This window comes from Ranitomeya variabilis, chromosome 7 (genome assembly GCF_051348905.1).
Source record: "Ranitomeya variabilis isolate aRanVar5 chromosome 7, aRanVar5.hap1, whole genome shotgun sequence".
Lineage (NCBI taxonomy): Eukaryota > Metazoa > Chordata > Amphibia > Anura > Dendrobatidae > Ranitomeya > Ranitomeya variabilis.
Genome location: NC_135238.1, coordinates 117,760,200 through 117,777,702, shown reverse-complemented (window position 1 = coordinate 117,777,702; position 17,503 = coordinate 117,760,200). Strand labels below are relative to the sequence as shown.

At 45.7% G+C, this 17,503-nt stretch overlaps 1 protein-coding gene across 2 annotated transcripts in view; it reads right to left on the bottom strand.

Annotated features, from left to right (window-relative positions):
- LOC143786355 (transient receptor potential cation channel subfamily M member 2-like) overlaps positions 1-17,503 on the bottom strand; it is a 1,952,850-nt gene that overhangs the window by 1,744,175 nt on the left and 191,172 nt on the right. The gene's annotated exons all lie outside the window — the stretch shown is intronic.

Below are 17,503 nucleotides of genomic sequence, written 5' to 3'. Positions count from 1 at the left end.
ACCGGCTGATGTGCAGATGAGACCTGGCCGGTGTGGGCTGGATGGGCTAGTATACAGATGAACACTGGAAGGTCTGGGCTGGTTCAGCTGGAATGCAGAGAGGCAAGCAAGTATGGACAGACAGGTACTGAACTAGAATACTGGCTGGCAAGTACTTGGAAACCTGACAACTAGCAAGCGTGCTATAGGATAACTAATCACATTGCACAGGCACCTCCATAGTGCCTTAAATAGTAGGTATCACCCAGCTATTGGCTGGGGACAGTTTAGGACAGCACGTCCGGCCCCTTTAAGAAAGAGGGAGTGCACGCCCTAAGCACAGTGCACTGGGATCTGTGCGCTGTGTGCACACCCTGACCTGCAACAGACATGAAGGAAGGAGGAAGCTTGGGATGGAGTCCAGAGTGGTGAGTAAGCTGGCGTGTCTGGCGGAGAAGAGTACAGCTACAGTACCTCCCTTTAGGCCCCCTCTATTTCAAACCCACATGAAATCTCTCCAGGAGAAGAGGGGAATCGATGTTACCCCTCGGCTCCCAGAACCTCTCTTCAGGATCAAATCCCTTCCAATCCATCCGAAAAAAGTTTTTTCCGCTTACCCTCTTGGTGGCCAGAATGTTCGCTACCTCGAAAATGTCTTCAGTGCAGACTGGAGCAGTCTTGTTACCAAGATCTTCGAAAAAAGGATGGATGACCACAGGCTTGAGTAGAGACAGAGTTTGAGCTTGTAGGCTATCGGATAAATCTGTGTCATAATCTTGAAGTGACTGTTGAAGCGACAACCCAGTTTATACGAGGGTACCTTGAAATGGACTTATTCGGAAGACAGACCTTGTCCCCAGGACGAAACAGAGGATGATTCAGACGTCTCTTGTCTGCCTGTCTCTTCATCCGCTAAGGCTGAGTACACACTTGCATTTGGCTGGTCTGCGTATGGCTGTGTAATCCTCCCTTAAGCTTCGCCTACGCTCCGCCTACTTCCGCAAGAATCCTGCGTCGTCCCGTGCGGTCGTCGGGCACATCAAAACGCCGCATGCAGACGTATCCGCATACAACTCATGTCCCTGCTTACCCAATGTTAAAGATAGGTACGCAGGACGCATGCGGAAGTGGGCGGAGCGTAGGCAGTACTTAAGGGAGGATGTATGCAGCCATACGCATACCAGCCAAACGCGAGTGTGTACTTAGCCTAAGAGGACTTCAATAAGGAAGATTTCAGAAAAAACTAAGGACAAGGAATTTGGCAGCCGGAATATAGAAGGTGGTAATGATAGGGCACAGAATATTTGGATGCTGACCGTAGACAACAAAGAATAGAGATTTGGCATAGGATTTGCTGACATAGTTATTGTTTGAGTATTCTGCCCAAGGCAGGAGTCCAGCCCAGTTATTGAGGTGGGCATTGACGAAGTGTCAGAGGAATTTAGTCAAGAATCAGGATCTGATTTACCTGTGCTAGCTGACCATTGGATTGAAGATGGTAGGTCGATGAGAAATCCAATATGACATTTAGAAGCTTGCAGCTACAGAATATTAAAGTAAACTGGATGCCTATCTGAGAAGCGGCAGACCATAAAGGCGGAAAACATGTAAAATAACTTTATCTGCAAGTGCTGATGCAGATGGTAGACCAGGCAGTGGAGTGAAGTGAGCCATCTTGGGAAGTGATCCACAACCTCCCAGAGGACGGTACGTCTGGCCATTACTGGAAGATCAGTGATGAAGTCCACTGCAACATGCTGCCAGGGAGCAGATGGTATGGGCAGAGGAAGTAACTGACCAGACAGAAGCTGCTTAGGAGTTTTGTTTTGAGCTCAAGAGGAACAGGAAGAGATGAAATCCGCAATATCCTTGGGCAGGGTCGGCCAACAATAGTGTTGGGAAATGAGGAAAGCCATTTTTTTCTGTCTGGCATGGCCAGCCAACATAGACGAGTGGTCCCAGAGAAGAACCCACTTATATTATCAAAGGAGAGATGAGACAAATCCAATGGAGCGACCATAATTATTTTGGAGAGTGCAATAATGTGTTTAGGCTCCTCCTACTGATTGGAAGACAAAAACGATCTGTAGAGTGTGTGTGCCTTGTCATTCTTATCCGACTGCCAGAAATGGAGAGCAAAGTTGAAGTGGGCAAAGAACAAAGACCACCTGGCCTGTCGTGGATCAAGCTGTTGGGTTGACTGCAGGTAGCCTAGACTCTTGTGGTCAGTGTAGATATCCACCAGATGCAAATGCCCTTGTAGCAAGAATCGCAGCTCCTCCAGCCCCAGTTTTATTGCTAGCAGTTCCAAATCGGCAATAGAGTAATTGCATTCTGGAGCAGAGAAGATCTTGGAAAAGAATAGGCAGGTCACCATACGGTAGGATAAAAACATCTGAGTAAGAATGGCTCTGGCCCCTGAGAAAGAAACATCCACCTCCAGAGAGAACTGCTTATTATTTTCAGGAAGATGCAGCACAGAAGCAGAGGAGAAGGATAGTTTTAATGATACAAAGGCAGATCAGGAAAAAACACCAAGTTTTCATCCAAGTATGCTACTACACATGTGAAGAGAAGGTCCAGGAAGATATAGCTCACCAGCTCTTGAAAGACTGCTTGTGCATTACAGAGTCCAAACCGCATAACACAATACTCGTAGTGGCCATCACGAGTATTAAAGGCCATTTTCTATTCATCTCCCTGGTGAATTTGGATTAGGTTGCACGCCCTTCTGAAGGTTGAGTTTCATGAAGACTCTGGAACCTTTAAGATGATAGAAGAGCTAGGAAATGAGAGGCAGAGAGTATATTTATTTTTTAGCATTATTTGATTGAGTCCCCTATAGTCGATACTGGGTCGAAGTGAACTGTCCTTCTCCTGTACAAAGAAGAATCTTGAAGATTTCTGAATAAATCCCCAGGCAAGATTCTCTTTAACATATTTGGACATGGCTCAGATCTCAGACTGCAACAGGGAGTAGATTCGACCTCGTGGAGGAGATGCGCTTGGAAGGAGATCAATAGGACAGTCATAGAGCCTATGAGATGGTAATGTCTCAGCTTCCTTCTTGTCAAAGACAAAGGCGTACCCCCAATATGGAACCTGCAAGCCAGGAAAGTTGAATGGAGAAGCCGGGGGTCGAACAGGATGAATGGGGACAAGGCATTTTTCGGATAGTTTTATGGATTTCCAGGCCACGACTGGCTCTTGTTTTCCACAGCCATGGTAGACCTAGTAGCCGAGGGTGAGAGAGACCAAACAGCACATAGAATGGAATCTTCTCCAAGCGTAGCATTCCTACATGAAGTACCAGGGGCTCAGTAATGAACAGAATGGTCTCGGAAAGCAGTTTACCAACTGCTGAAGAAACCACCGACGGATCCTGTAGACCAGGGGTGGGGAACGTCGAGGCCGCGATATCATCTGCTGCAGCCCGCAGCCACTTTGCCCATTATTGGCCATGGACCCTTTAATTCTGCAGAGGTTCACGTGGACAGCCGTAGTGTGTGATGGTGGGAGCTGCACTGTACTGTGTGTTGGGGAGAGCTGCACTATACGGTGTATTGGGGAGCTGCGCCTGCACTATGCTGTGTGTTGGGGAGAGCTGCACTATACTGTGTATTGGGGGAACTGCGCCTGCACTATACTGTGCATTGGGGAGCTGCGCCTGCACTATACTGTGTGTTGGGGGAGCTGCACTGTACTCTGTGTGGGGAACTGCACTTTACTGTGTGTGCGTGGGAGCTGCACTATACTGTGTGTTGGGGAGCTGCACTATATTGTGTGTGGGGGGAGCTGCACTATATTGTATTTTGGGGGAGCTGCGCCTGCACTATACTGTGTATTGGGAAGCTGTACCTGCACTATACTGTGTGTTGTGGGGAGCTGCACTCTACTCTGTGTGGGGAACTGCACTATAATGTGTGTGGGTGGGAGCTGCACTATACCATGTGTGAGGGGAACTGCACTATACTATGTATTGGAGGAGCTGCGCCTGCACTGTGCTGAATGTTGCAGGGAGCTGCACTGTACTGTGTGTTGGGGAACTATACTATACTTTGTGTTGGGGAGCTGCACTATGATGTGGGGGGAAGCTGCACTATACTGTGTGTGGGGGAAACTGCACTATACTGTGTGTGGGGGGAACTGCACTATACTGTGGATTGGGGAAGTGGCACTATACAGTGTGAGGGGGGGACTGCACTATACTGTGTATTAGGGAAGCTGCACCGGCACTATACTGCATGTTGGGGGGGAGCTGCACTGTACTGTGTTTGGGAGAGCTGCACTATACTGTGTGTGGGGAGGAGCTGCACTATACTGTGTGTGGGGGAGCTGCACCTGCGCTATACTGTGTGTTGTGGGGAGCTGCACTATACTGTGTGTTGGGGGGAGCTGCAATTTATTTAAATCTTTGAATCAATATAGTTTGTTACATAGCCCCCGAACACTATTATAAAAATCCAAATGGCCCTTGGCAGAAAAAAAAAGTTCCCCAACCCTGCTGTAGATGCTGGATCGGGATTTTATACCATTGTACAATAGATAAGGTTACCTGCAGAACTGGAGTACAAGCATACTCGAGAAAATGTATGTTGCCGCAGGAGATGAACACTGTCAATCTAAGCGATGAAGAGGAGTGTCTTCCGCCCAGGGTAGCTTCTCCAGCTGACCCTAGGCTCTAGAGTTTCCCGGTTTCTCTGGGCAGGATCGAATAAGATGTTCTGGACTGCTACAATAGAAAGCCCAACGAGCCTCCTGACGGTGCTAAGATATCTTCTCCTGGTCAATTTTCATAGATTTTAAGAGTGGTGCCGAAGCTGAGGCTTGCTGTGTGACTGGCCTTTGGAAGGTTGGGGCTAGAAGACAGATCTTCTTTTGCAGATCACCTCTTTGGATCACTCCTGAGACCTGATTTCTATTTGGGTTGCCAGGGACACCAGATCATCCAACAAGGTGGGTATATCAAGACTGGCCAGCTCATCCTTGATTTGCCCAGAATGGCCCTACCAAAAGGTAGTCACCAGAGCCTTATTATTCCAGGTGAGTTCGGAAGTCATGGTGCAGAAACGAACAGCACCCTGGCCCACTGTGAGATTACCCTGACACAGCCTGAGTAACAAAGATGATGCAGAGCAGGCACAGCTGGGCTAATCGAAGACTTTTTGAAAGGGGTCCAGAAGGGACTGGAGGTTCAACACAAGTGGGTCCCATCCCTCCCATAAGGGACTGAGATATGCCAAAGCTTCAACAGCGAGATATGACATGATGAAAGCCACTTTGGCATGGTCTGAATCAAACTGATGAGCCAAGAGTCTGAAGTGCAGCATGCACTGATTAATGAAGCCCCAACATAGGGTTGCTGTCATAATGTGGGGGAGCTGACAGACAGGGTAATGCGGATATGGCCAGGGTTGTCAGCATATCAAGGTGGGTGCTCACAGATTGCAGATAGGAAAGGGTTTTATTCTGCTGTCCTGGCAGGAGACTTCCTGGTACAGGTTTGAGATAGAGGAGGCCTAGGAAGCCAGAGGATTTCGTGGCCTGAGCAAAATGGAACGGGAAGGGTGCAACCACTGACGTGGTCCGAGGAGAACCTTTAGAGGCATAACTAGATGAGCACCTGATTCTTCACTAGAGCCTCTGATGGTGGGGTTAGGCTTGGCTTCTGATGAACTCCAGATGCTACTCCAGGACAGACCACAAAAGCACAGCAACTGATTCTCAAGGGACTGGTATCAGGAAGGGAGGAGGGACATCTGATGCTGGCAGGTACTGAAGGAACACATGTACCACAGATATAGATCGCTCCGTCTGGTATACAGCAACACTGGTAGGTGCAGGCTGGACCAACTGGTAGACATGAGCACTAGCAGGTGCAGACTTGGCCAACTGATGTACAGATGAGAACTGGCAGGTGTGGACTGGAGTGGTTGATGTACAGATGAGCACTAGCAGGTATGGACTGGACCGGTTGATGTACAGATGAGCACTGGCAGGTACAGACTGGACAATCTGATGTATAGATAAGCACTGGCTGGTGCGGATTGTATTGGTTGATGTCCAGATGAACACTGCAGATGCGGGTTGGACTGGTTGGTACGCAGCTAGACAAGCAAGTAAAGACAGACAGGTACTGAACTAAAATAATGGCTGGCAGGACCTGACAACTAGCAAGTGTGCTATGTGCTAACTAATCACATTGCTTAGGCACCTCTATCCTGGAGGAGGTGCCTTAAATAGTAGGTGTCCCTCAGCTATTGATTGAGGACATATTAGGATGGTGTGCGCATCCTCTTTAAGAATGAGGGAGCACGCGCAACCAAAGCACAGTGCCCGTGGATCTACATGCCATGCGCGCACCCTGGTCAGCATCTAATATGGAAGAAGGAGTAATTGTGGGACGTTGGTCGTGGCGGTAAGCCGGCATCTCTGCTGGGAAAGAGGGACAGCATGCAGAGTCGATGGCGCTACAGTGGCCCATTCGTTGCTGTAAGTAATATAGCAACATCCACACCTATTCGGCTGTGTCATGTACTGTAGCTGAGCCCATGTGTGAGTGAAAAGTTGCACTGAAGGACCAGAAGCATTTGTATTGATGAATGTTTTGCTGTGTAGCACGACAGTGAAAGAAATGCTGAACCTTTCTTCACCAGAGGTTGTGCCTATATGGGGCTTCTTCAGGCTGAAGATAAAAGAGGGAGAGAAAGGGAGAAAGCATGCCCTAGTCACTAAAATGGGATAACTTTATGAGATCACTTTGTGAGCTACACATATAAGAGCAAAAGAGTGCAGCATTCTCCAAAAACAATTCAGTGTGTTTGTGAACAATCAATTAGAGAAACAAGATCAAAATAGGTGTACAGTAGGGATGAGCTTGGTCATACTCTGTTATCACTTGAGTATCACGGTGCTCGGATGTGCTCGTTACTCAGCGAGAAATGGGCAGAGCTCGATTTAAAACTTGACCTCCCTTCCCACATTTTTTATGCCTGTTAAGAGGCAAATAAGCATGCGGGATTGCCTTTGAGTCACTGTAATGCTGTAGCCATTTTGGTTGTGGCATTACTGTGCTTGGCTGGCCGTGTGTCAGGACTCTGAACATTTTTTACCTTTTGTGCATTACTGCCCTTTTCCAAGATGGCATCTTTGGTCTCATGTGCACTGTGTCTTCCTGCTATAAAACTCCACCCCAGCCTTGTGCTAGAGTATTCTGCCTTGCATCCAGCTCCTGACCTCTGATTACTCCCTGGCTATATACCTGCTCCTGTGAACCTGTGTGGTGATCCTGCTACTCTGCTCTGAGTTCCTGCTGCATACACCGGTTCCAGTAATCCTCCTTCATCTGCTGCTCGAATTTACTTCCATCTGCATTTGCTGGACATGTAAGCGTTTGCTGCTCTGCAAAAACCTGAGACGATTAACGAGGCCTCCCTGGTTGAGCTAAGATATTATTTGAACTGCCTTATAAGCTTATCTATCTGTGTTTGGACTAAGACAAGGATTTATTCATGTCAAGCATCCTCAAGAATAACTGTGCTTCATAGACTTTCTGCGTGATTGCATTTTCCTCTGAAGTTTCCTATAGACTGCTGAGCTGCATTTGATATTTGCGCCAAGTGTTGTGGACTTGAGTTTCTCTCTGCACCTGTTTGAATCACCGTGTGATAATATAGACTTTACCACTTATAAAACTGTGTCCTGTAGTTGTCTTGTTCCAGGCAAAGAGTCTCCTGAGTTATCCCCTATAATTATTACACCATGTGACATCATCAGAGGTTATAAAAGGAAAGGCATCATCTGGCTCGGCACACCGACGCCATTGCAAAGCTCTGTGACACTTCTTATTGGAAGGAAAGTGCTTGTTAAGGCTTGTGTGCACTGTACAATGAATCAGAGGCCTGTAGTGTTAATGCTTGTGCTGAAGCTGAGCCATCATACTAACAGCCTTTCTAAGGGCTAATCGTTTGCAGCACATACAATCTGCATTTAGACTAGGGAAGGAGAGAGATTTGCAGGAGCAGGAAGAGTGACAGAATCCAGTCTGTAAACAGGAACTAGGCTTGTGCAATTGGCAAATATATAGCTGCATTTTTTGGGGGGGGTTCAAAAAATGTAATATATTTTGATCCATTAAGTATTACGTGCTTTGAGGTCCTTTTTGTGTTATATAATACACCCAAAAATCATTTGAACATTTTCCTGGGCTACATATCTCAGCCATACACTATTCCATAGTGTGCATTAAATTTCTGTGATCTCTAAAATTGTTAAAAAGCTTTAAAAAAAATTGCAGGCTCCCATTTCTCAGACATACAGTGTTGCGTGGTCTGTGAACATTTCTGTGATCTGTAAACCTGCTAAAAAGCCTTTCAAAATTGTGTAGGTCTCCATTTCTCAAACATACAGTGTAACTTTGTCTGAATATTTCTGTGAGCTCTAAAAGTGAAAAAAACTAGGTAGGTTTCCATTTCTCAGACATACAAGTGCTTCTCACTAAATTAGAATATCATCAAAAACTTAATTTATTTCAGTTTCTTCAATATAAAAAGTGAATCTCATATTATATAGAGTCATTCAAACAGAGTGATGTATTTCAAGTGTTTATTTCTGATAATGTTGAGGATTATGGCTTACAGCCAATAAAAACCCAAAAGTTATTATCTCAATATATTAGAATACTTTTTAACGTCAGCTTGAAAAATTATTTTAAAATCCGAAATATTGGCCTACTGAAATGTATGTTCAGTAAATGCAGGAGTTTATAAATGAGATTGTGAAGCTTCACAGGGTACACACCGATGTGGTGTCAGATCGGGGGACCCAGTTTGTTTCCAAGTTTAGGAGGGCATTCTTTTCTCAACTGAGGGTGCAGCTATCCTTTCCCCTGCCTTCCATCCTCAGTCAAATGGACAGACTGAGAGCGTTAACCAGAATTTGGAGACCTAACTAAGGCGTTTTGTCTCCAACAATCAGGAGGATTGACCTTCCTACTTACCAATGGCAGAATTCACTATCAGTAATAACCATCAAGAATCTACCGGCAGGTCACCGTTCATTGGTGCATACAATTACCATCCGCAGTTTGGTACTTTTAGCGGGGAAGATGCTTCGGTAGTTCCAGAAGAGGAACGTTTTGCTTCGTCTCTCTCCTCAGTGGGGTGCGGGGTTCTGAGTAATTTGAAGATTAAGGGAGACAGGTACAACTGTATGGCTAACAGTGTGAGGTTGCCTACCAGGAATATCAGGTACTTCCTGCAAGTAGGGACCTAGATTTATTGGTCACTATAAAATAATTGCCATCATTAATCCACCAGCATTTCATCTTGAGCTACCTCAGGCTCTTAAGATCCACAGTGTCTTCCATAGGTCTTTGCGCAAGAAGTATGTTGAATCTCTTGAGTCCTCACCCTTACCGCCACCTCCAATAATGGTTGATGGAAATCTCGAGTTTCAGATTGTAGATTCTCATTTCCAATGTTGTTCCCTGCAATACTTGGTGCACTGGAAAGGTTATGGTCCACAGAAAAGGATGTGGGTCTCAGCATCAGTGGTGATTGTCCCCAGGCTGGTTCGTTCACTTCACACCTCTTATCCTGCGAATCCTGGTCCTGAGTGTCTGGAGGCCACTCATAGAAGGGGGGGTACTGTTACGGGTATCAAAAGCTGCAGACAGTTGCACTGCATCTATCTGCAGAATGTCTCTGCGTTTGGCCTTGCAGATGCCTTCTTAACCCTTCTGACTCTTTGACCCAGTGGCAAACTTTCTTCGGTTCTAATGGACACATCTAGACCTGGGTGTTTATAGACTCCCAGCCTGCTGCTGGGAATCGCCAATGATATTTCCAAGTAACCCTGTTGAGGCCTGGAGCTATAGCAGTCAGCTATCTTCCTTTTTGGTGTTGCTGGAGGACATCTTTATTATATTTCTGAGTCTTCTCAAGATAAGTGTTCCCCTTGTTTGTCTACCTCAGCTGTCTTTAGAGGTAGTGGGGATTGACTAGTTCTCATTCCGTCCTTCCCTAAGCAGGGCTTATCGCCAGGGTGAAGCAGGGATTAGGTTCCTGCTCAGCGATCTGTGCAGAACCCATTTATGGCAGACAAGATGACTTTAGATTTTCCTAGGGGTTGCCACTCCCCCCTTCCCTAGCGTTGGGCACCCTTCCCCTCATCCATTTGTGTCTTTCCTAAACTGTGCGTGACACATGGCTCCCCAAACCATCATTAATTGTGGAAACATCACACTAGACCTCAAGCAGCTTGGATTCTATGCCTGTCCACTCTTCCTCTAGACTCTGGGACCTTGATTTCAAAATGAAATGCAACAACACGTTGGACCACTGAGCAACAGTCCAGTTCTTTTTCTCCTTGGCTCAGGCAAGATGCTTTTGGCATTGTCTATTGGTCAGGAGTAGCTTGACACAAGGAATGCGACACTTGTAGCCCATGTCCTGGATATGTCTGTGTGCGGTAGCTCCTGAAGCAATGACTCCAGCAGCAGTCCACTCCTTGTGAATCTCCCACAAATTATGAATAGCCATTTCTTAACAATCCTTTCAAGGTTGCGGTTATACCAGTTGCTTGAGCACCTTTTTCTACCACACTTTTTCCTTTCACTCAACTTTCCATTAATATGCTTGGATACAGCACTCTGCGAACAGCCAGATTCTTTAGCAATGACCTTTTGTGGCTTATCCTCCTAATGGAGTGTGTCAATGACTGCCTTCTGGACATCTGTCAAGTCAGCAGTCTTGCCCATGATTGTGGAGCCTACTGAAGCAGACTAAGGGACCTTTTTATATAAGAAAAACATGGCACTTCATTGTTGAAATTCTGTTGGTACACAAGTAGGGTATCTGGCCCATAATCAATAGTCTAAAAAAACTTGGCACGCAAAATTCAAAGAAAAAAGTAGTTAATTTATTATGCATTCAGACAATAATAGTTGAACGTTTTCGGTCCTTACTTGGACCTACTTCAGAACAAACTTTTATCAGGCTGAGGATTTATACATATAGGTACAAAAGAAAAAGAAAAAATAAATCAAATTATGAATAAAATAATGTACAGGAAAATATATAGAAAATAATAGCCATTATTATAATTGATGTCAAAAGGATATAGTAAATATCTGTGACTGTTGCAACGGAGGTGAAACAGACCGTGAAAGTGGTGTTTAAAATACATAAAGTACATTTATAAATGGTCTAAAAGAAGCTTATAAAGCGTGAAAGGATACTCTATTATACTGAAAAGGATATATTATTGCTCCATGCTTGGGGTATATTGTGGCAAACAAGAGTTCATAAGCACCTATTTCAGCGGTGTGGATATCTATTTAATTATATTGTCTCAGAGGGAGATAAAAAGTGCCTGGAAAGAAAACCACAAAGAATATCAGATATGGCGGTGACCAGGAAGGAAAAGAAGGAGTTATAATATGCGCACATAAATAGGTTGTGTAGATCCAATATGAAAGGGTAGTCAGGGACATCTCAATGCAGAAAAAAAGAGCCAACTCACACATGCAAGTCAGGGGGTCTGACATGCATTTAAACAGTAAAACATCACCTGTTGCCTGGGTTTGATGCATATGGGAACTGAGTGTCCACGTGGTATGTTAGCCCGGGTTCTGTACTGAAACCGTCATAAGATAATGTATATTGTAAGTATAATATCCACTGTGGATAAGTGTGGGATTCAGGCCGTGCAGAGTTTGTTACCTGTGTGTCCGGTAAGAGGAGTCAGCGCTTCTGTTCTGCTGCAAGCTGCGTCGCTGTGGGTCTGCGCTCTATTGCCGGTCTGACTCTATTAGGGAAGATCTATGTTACGTGACCAGTGAGTCATCACGGTTACATGGCCGCGAGTGACATCATAGCGCACACGCTCACTGCGGTAACTGTGGCTATAGTGGACATAGCAAGGACTGGCAGTTGCCCATAACCCAGTTCGGTGCTTAGCATTGTAGGATGACCTTGTAAGACAATTAAAAGTGTGTTTTTTAAGCAAAATGGAGTATGCTTGTGTAAGCAAACTGTATAATATGTGTGGGCTGAAACTTAGTTCAGTGTGTGCATTCCAGTGTAACTATATAGAGTATGGTTGGGACAGTGCTGTACCCCTAGTGTTCTCTAGAGGTATGACATCTAATTTAAAGGGAACCTGTCACCCCGTTTTTTCCGTATGAGATAAAAATACTGTTAAATAGGGCCTGAGCTGTGTATTGCAATAGTGTATTTTGTGGACCCCGATTCCCCACCTATGCTGCCGAAATACGTTGCCAAAGTAGTCGTTTTCGCCTGTCAATCAGGCTGGTCTGGTCAGATGGGCGTGGTGTCTTCCCCCAGATCTTGCTTAGTTTTCCGTTGGTGGCGTAGTGGTGTGCGCATGCCCAAGATCCCGAATCCACTGCACAGGGGAGTGAAAAGAGCGCGATGAGCGATATTTCATTGGTGATCGGTGGGGGCGGCCATCTTCCTTTGGCCACGCGTGCGCAGAAGTGGTGCTCTGCTGGCCGCGGCTTCAGGAAAATGGCCGCGGGATGCCGCGCGTGCGCAGATGGAGATCGCGGCGGCCATTTTCCTGAAGCAGAGATCGCATCCTGCGGCCATTTTCCTGAAGCCGCGGCCAGCAGAGCGCCGCTTCTACGCACGCGCGGCCAAAGGAAGATGGCCGCCCCCACCGATCACCAATGAAATATCGCACATCGCGCTCTTTTCACTCCCCTGTGCAGTGGATTCGGGACCTTGGGCATGAGCACACCACTACGCCACCAACGGAAAACTAAGCAAGATCTGGGGGAAGACACCACGCCCATCTGACCAGACCAGCCTGATTGACAGGCGAAAACGACTACTTTGGTAACGTATTTCGGCAGCATAGGTGGGGAATCGGGGTCCACAAAATACACTATTGCAATGCACAGCTCAGGCCCTATTTAACAGTATTTTTATCTCATACGGAAAAAACGGGGTGACAGGTTCCCTTTAAAGGGATACCTGTAAACAGGGATATATGTCCTGTAAAGAAGGAATTGTGTTAGAGCAAGACCGTACTGTTAAAGTAATGATAATACTCTGCCATGGAGGTGGAGATGTGTCCAGGGTGAGAACAAGAAGGAGGGATTAACGGTTCCAATGGGAGAGAAGAGAAAGAGGTGTTAATCAAGAGATTGTGAAATTGAACAGTTTATTATGTACCATTCCAACTGGACGCATCACTGGAAGAGATATATGCATATCATGAGAAGCAACAAGGAAATATGTACGTTATAGTCCCATTGTCCATTCACAAAAAAGTTGAGATATAATCTCTATGAGGTCCTTTAGGTTCTAGAGTCTGTAAGGTAAAAATCCAGTAGGCTTCTCTTCTTTTCAGAATTTTTGTCCTGTCTTGTCACCAGGTTGACCTGCTCCAGTACTTGAAATCTCAGTTGCGCTATGTTATGGCCCATTTTTCGGAAATTATGTGGGAAGGGGAGGTGATCTCTATTGCATCTTATATTTGACTTATGCTGTGACATTCTGTCTCACACTGCCTGCGTCGTTTCACCTATATATGCTAGGCCACAGGGACATTTGATCATATAGACAACATCTGTAGATTTACATGTGAAGTACCCCTTGATGGTGATACCCTGTCCCGTTTGTGGGTGGAAAATTTGGTTGCCTTTTTGTATGTTGTTACATTGGAGGAAGTTGAGGCAGGGGAATGTTCCCTGTTTTTGTATTCGTAAAAAAACTTGCTTAGGTACACTTATGCCTGAACCCACATCTGCCTTAACCAATTTGTCTCTGAGGTTGGTGGGGCGTCGGTAACAGGGCAATAATGGCTGTTGGAATTTGGGGATATTGGGGTAACTCTTACTAAGGATACTCCAGTGTCTGTGGACAGTGGCCTGGCCTATAGTAGGGGTGATATGTATTGACAAAAGATATTCACATTTTGTACTCACTATTTTTCGGGGTGTGTTCTCTAGCTGTTGTCAATACCCTGGTAGGATAACCCCTATTAGTGAATTTTATCTCCATCTCGTCTAGTCTTTGTATTTTTTTATCCTCATTGGTCACTATTCTGTCTACTCTCTGGAACTGTGACTTACGTATAGATTTTTAACCGCAGGGGGATTAAAGCTGGTATAATGTAATATACTGTTTCTGTCAGTGGGTTTAGTGAATAAATCAATAGAGAAGACCCCTTCTTTATCTTTATGTATCATGGTGTCAAGAAAGTTTATATTTTCTGTATTGTATTGTAATTCGTGTTGAGCGATACCTTCCGATATCCAGAAGTATCGGTATCCAATTGGATCGGCCGATATCCAAAAAATATTGGATATCGCCGATACCGATACCAATGCAAGTCAAATGGGACACAAATATCGGAATGTAAATAAGCCCTTTCTGTCCTTCTACATCCTGTTCCGGAGGGGGGAAGAGTGTGGGCGGAGCGTGGGCAGACACTGTGCATGTCTGTGTGTGCAGGCGGGGTCTGTGCGGGCCTGCCGGGGATCTGTACGGGCCTCTCTGGGGTCTGTGCGTGCCTGCCGGGGGTCTGTGCATGCCTGCCGGGGGTCTGTGCGGGCCTGCCGGGGGTCTGTGCGGGCTGCCGGGGTCTGTGTGGGCTGCCTGGGCTCTGTGAGGGCTGCCGGGGCTCTGTGTGTGTGTGCAGGGATCGTCCGATGGGACTACAAATCCCATCGGACGATGCCTGCTACAGTGACAGTGATTGACACATTAGCCAATGATGGGACAGTAGTAGTCCCATCATCAGGTTAATGTGTTGAATGTAAAAAAAACAAACAAAAAAACAAACAAACATGCATACTACATGCATACATACTACATACATACTACATACATACTACATACAATACATTCATACATACTACATACAATACATACATACAGACAGACATACATAGAGTACATATAACATAGAGTACATACTCACCATTACTTGTCATTTTGATCCCCGAAGCCAGTGTCACCTGTAAAAAAGATTAAAACCAACATACTCCCTGTCCGCAGAAATCCATGAGTGTCCCATGACGATCTCCCGTGGAGAACGGCAGCATCAGCTGATGCGACCGCTCTCCAGGGGCTCCAGGAACACGAATGACGGGAGGAAGGTATCCTTCCGCACTGTATTCTTCCACCGCTGAAAAAAATTAGTCCACAGTCTCACTTTTGGCATTGCTGTGTGAGAAATTTTCCCATGCAGCAATTGCCATAAAGTGAGACTTTGAACTATAGTAACCTCAGTGAATCACTGCAGGAGCCATTGTCTCCTGTCAGTGTGTCACTGAGGGTCCTATAGAGCAGTGACATCACCCGATGTCACTGTTATATAGGGGAGATCGTCGTGGGACACTCGTTATTAATTGGACTACGGCGGACAGGTAATATACGGTTTATTATTTTACGTTTTTTGCAGGCGCTGAAGTATGGTAAGTATGGTTAAATGAAGAATATTGAAATACTTTTTTCCTAATGTGTGTGTGTTTTATTAACCCTTTATTACTACTGGATTAATAATGGATAGGCGTCTTATTGACGCCTCTCCATTATTAACCCGGCTTAATGTCACCTTACAATAGCAAGGTGACATTAACCCCTTATTACCCCATATCCCACCGCTACACGGGAGTGGGAAGAGAGGGGATAAGTCCCGGAATTGGCGCATCTTACAGATGCGCCATTTCTGGGGCGGCGGCGGACTGGTATTTGTAGCCGGGGGTGGCCAATATTCATGGCCCCTCTCTAGGCTATGAATATCAGCCCGCAGCTGTCTGCGTAGCTTTTCTGGCTATAAAATATAGGTGGACCCCACGTCATTTTTTTTCGGGTCCCCCTATTTTAATAGCCAGTAAAGGCTACACAGACAGCTGCAGGCTGATATTCATAGCAGGCTATAAATATTGGCCCCTGGACGTCAGCTTTCCCCCTCTGGCCCAGAAAATTGCTCAGGAGCACACACCATCTTTTTCTGTTTTTTTTTTTTTAAATTAAACGCTCATTAAGGCCTCTTTCATACTTGCGTCGGTACGGGTCCGTCGCTATGCGTCGGGCCGACGTACCGACGCACGTTGTGAAATTTGTGCACAACGTGGGCAGCGGATGCAGTTTTTCAATGCATCCGCTGCCCATTCTGAAGTCCGGGGAGGAGGGGGCGGGGTTTCGGCCACGCATGCGCGGTAGAAAATGGCGGACGCGACGGACAAAAAAAACGTTCACTTTAATGTTTTTTCGTGCCGACGCTACGCCAAAACACGACGGATCCATTGCACGACGGACGCGACGTGTGGCCATCCATCGCTATTACAAGTGTATGGGAAAAAAACGCATCCTGCGAGCACATTTGCAGGATCCATTTTTTTCTGTCGGATCCATTTTTTTCTTATAGAGTTGTATTAGCGCCGTATTGCGCCTGATGGCCACAAGTTTCATCTGTTTTTTGCAGGATCCGTCAAAAAAGCTGTTTCCGCTGGACGGAAAACACATACAGAGGAACAGTTTTTCTGTCCGGCGAAAAAATGCACAGTGACGGATCTGGCAAAAAACGGATGAAACTGAGATGTGAAATGATGAATCCGGCGTCTCAATCTGTTTTTTTCATGCATGTTTCCATTCAAATCATGCACATTTTCCGTTTGTTTATTTATTTCCAAAAACTGCATCAAAAACTGCATCAAAAACTGCACCAAAAACTAAATCAAAACCTGCATCAAAAACTGGTGCAGTTTTGATGCAGTTTTTGGTGCGGTTTTTGATGCGATTTTTGATGCAGTTTTTGGTGCAGTTTTTGATGCAGGTTTTTAAGGTATGTGCACACGTTGCGGATTCTGCTGCGGATTTTTCCGCAGCGGATTTGGAAAATCCAAAGTGCAAAACCACTGCGGTTTTCACTGCGGATTTTCACGTGGTTTCTTCTGCGGATTCCTCTGCGGGTTTTCAAATGCACTTTCCTATTGGTGCTTGTTGAAAACCGCTGCGGAATCCGCACAAAGAAGTGACATGCTGCTTCTTTTTTTCCCGCAGCGCTTCCGCGCGGATTTTTCCGCAGCATGTGCACTGCGGTTTTTGTTTTCCATAGGTTAACATTGTTCTGTACACCGCATGGAAAACTGCTGCAGATCAGCAGCGTCAAAACCGCTGCGGATCCGCAGCAAAAACCGCAACGTGTGAACATAGCCTTAGTGCGGTTTTTGATGCAGGTTTTGATGCAGTTTTTGGCGCGGTTTTTGATGTAGTTTTTGGTGCAGTTTTGATGCAGTTTTTGGTGCAGGATTTGATGCAGTTTTTGGTGCAGTTTTGATGCAGTTTTGATGCAGGTTTTGGTGCGTTTTTTTATGCAGTTTTTGGTGCAGTTTTGCTGCAGGTTTTGGTGCAGTTATGATGCAGTTTTTGCTGCAGTTTTTGGTGTGGATTTTGCACGGTTTGGATGCATTTTTTGGAAATAAATAAATAAACGGACAATGTGCATGATTTGAATGGAAACATGCATGAAAAATGGATTCAGAGGC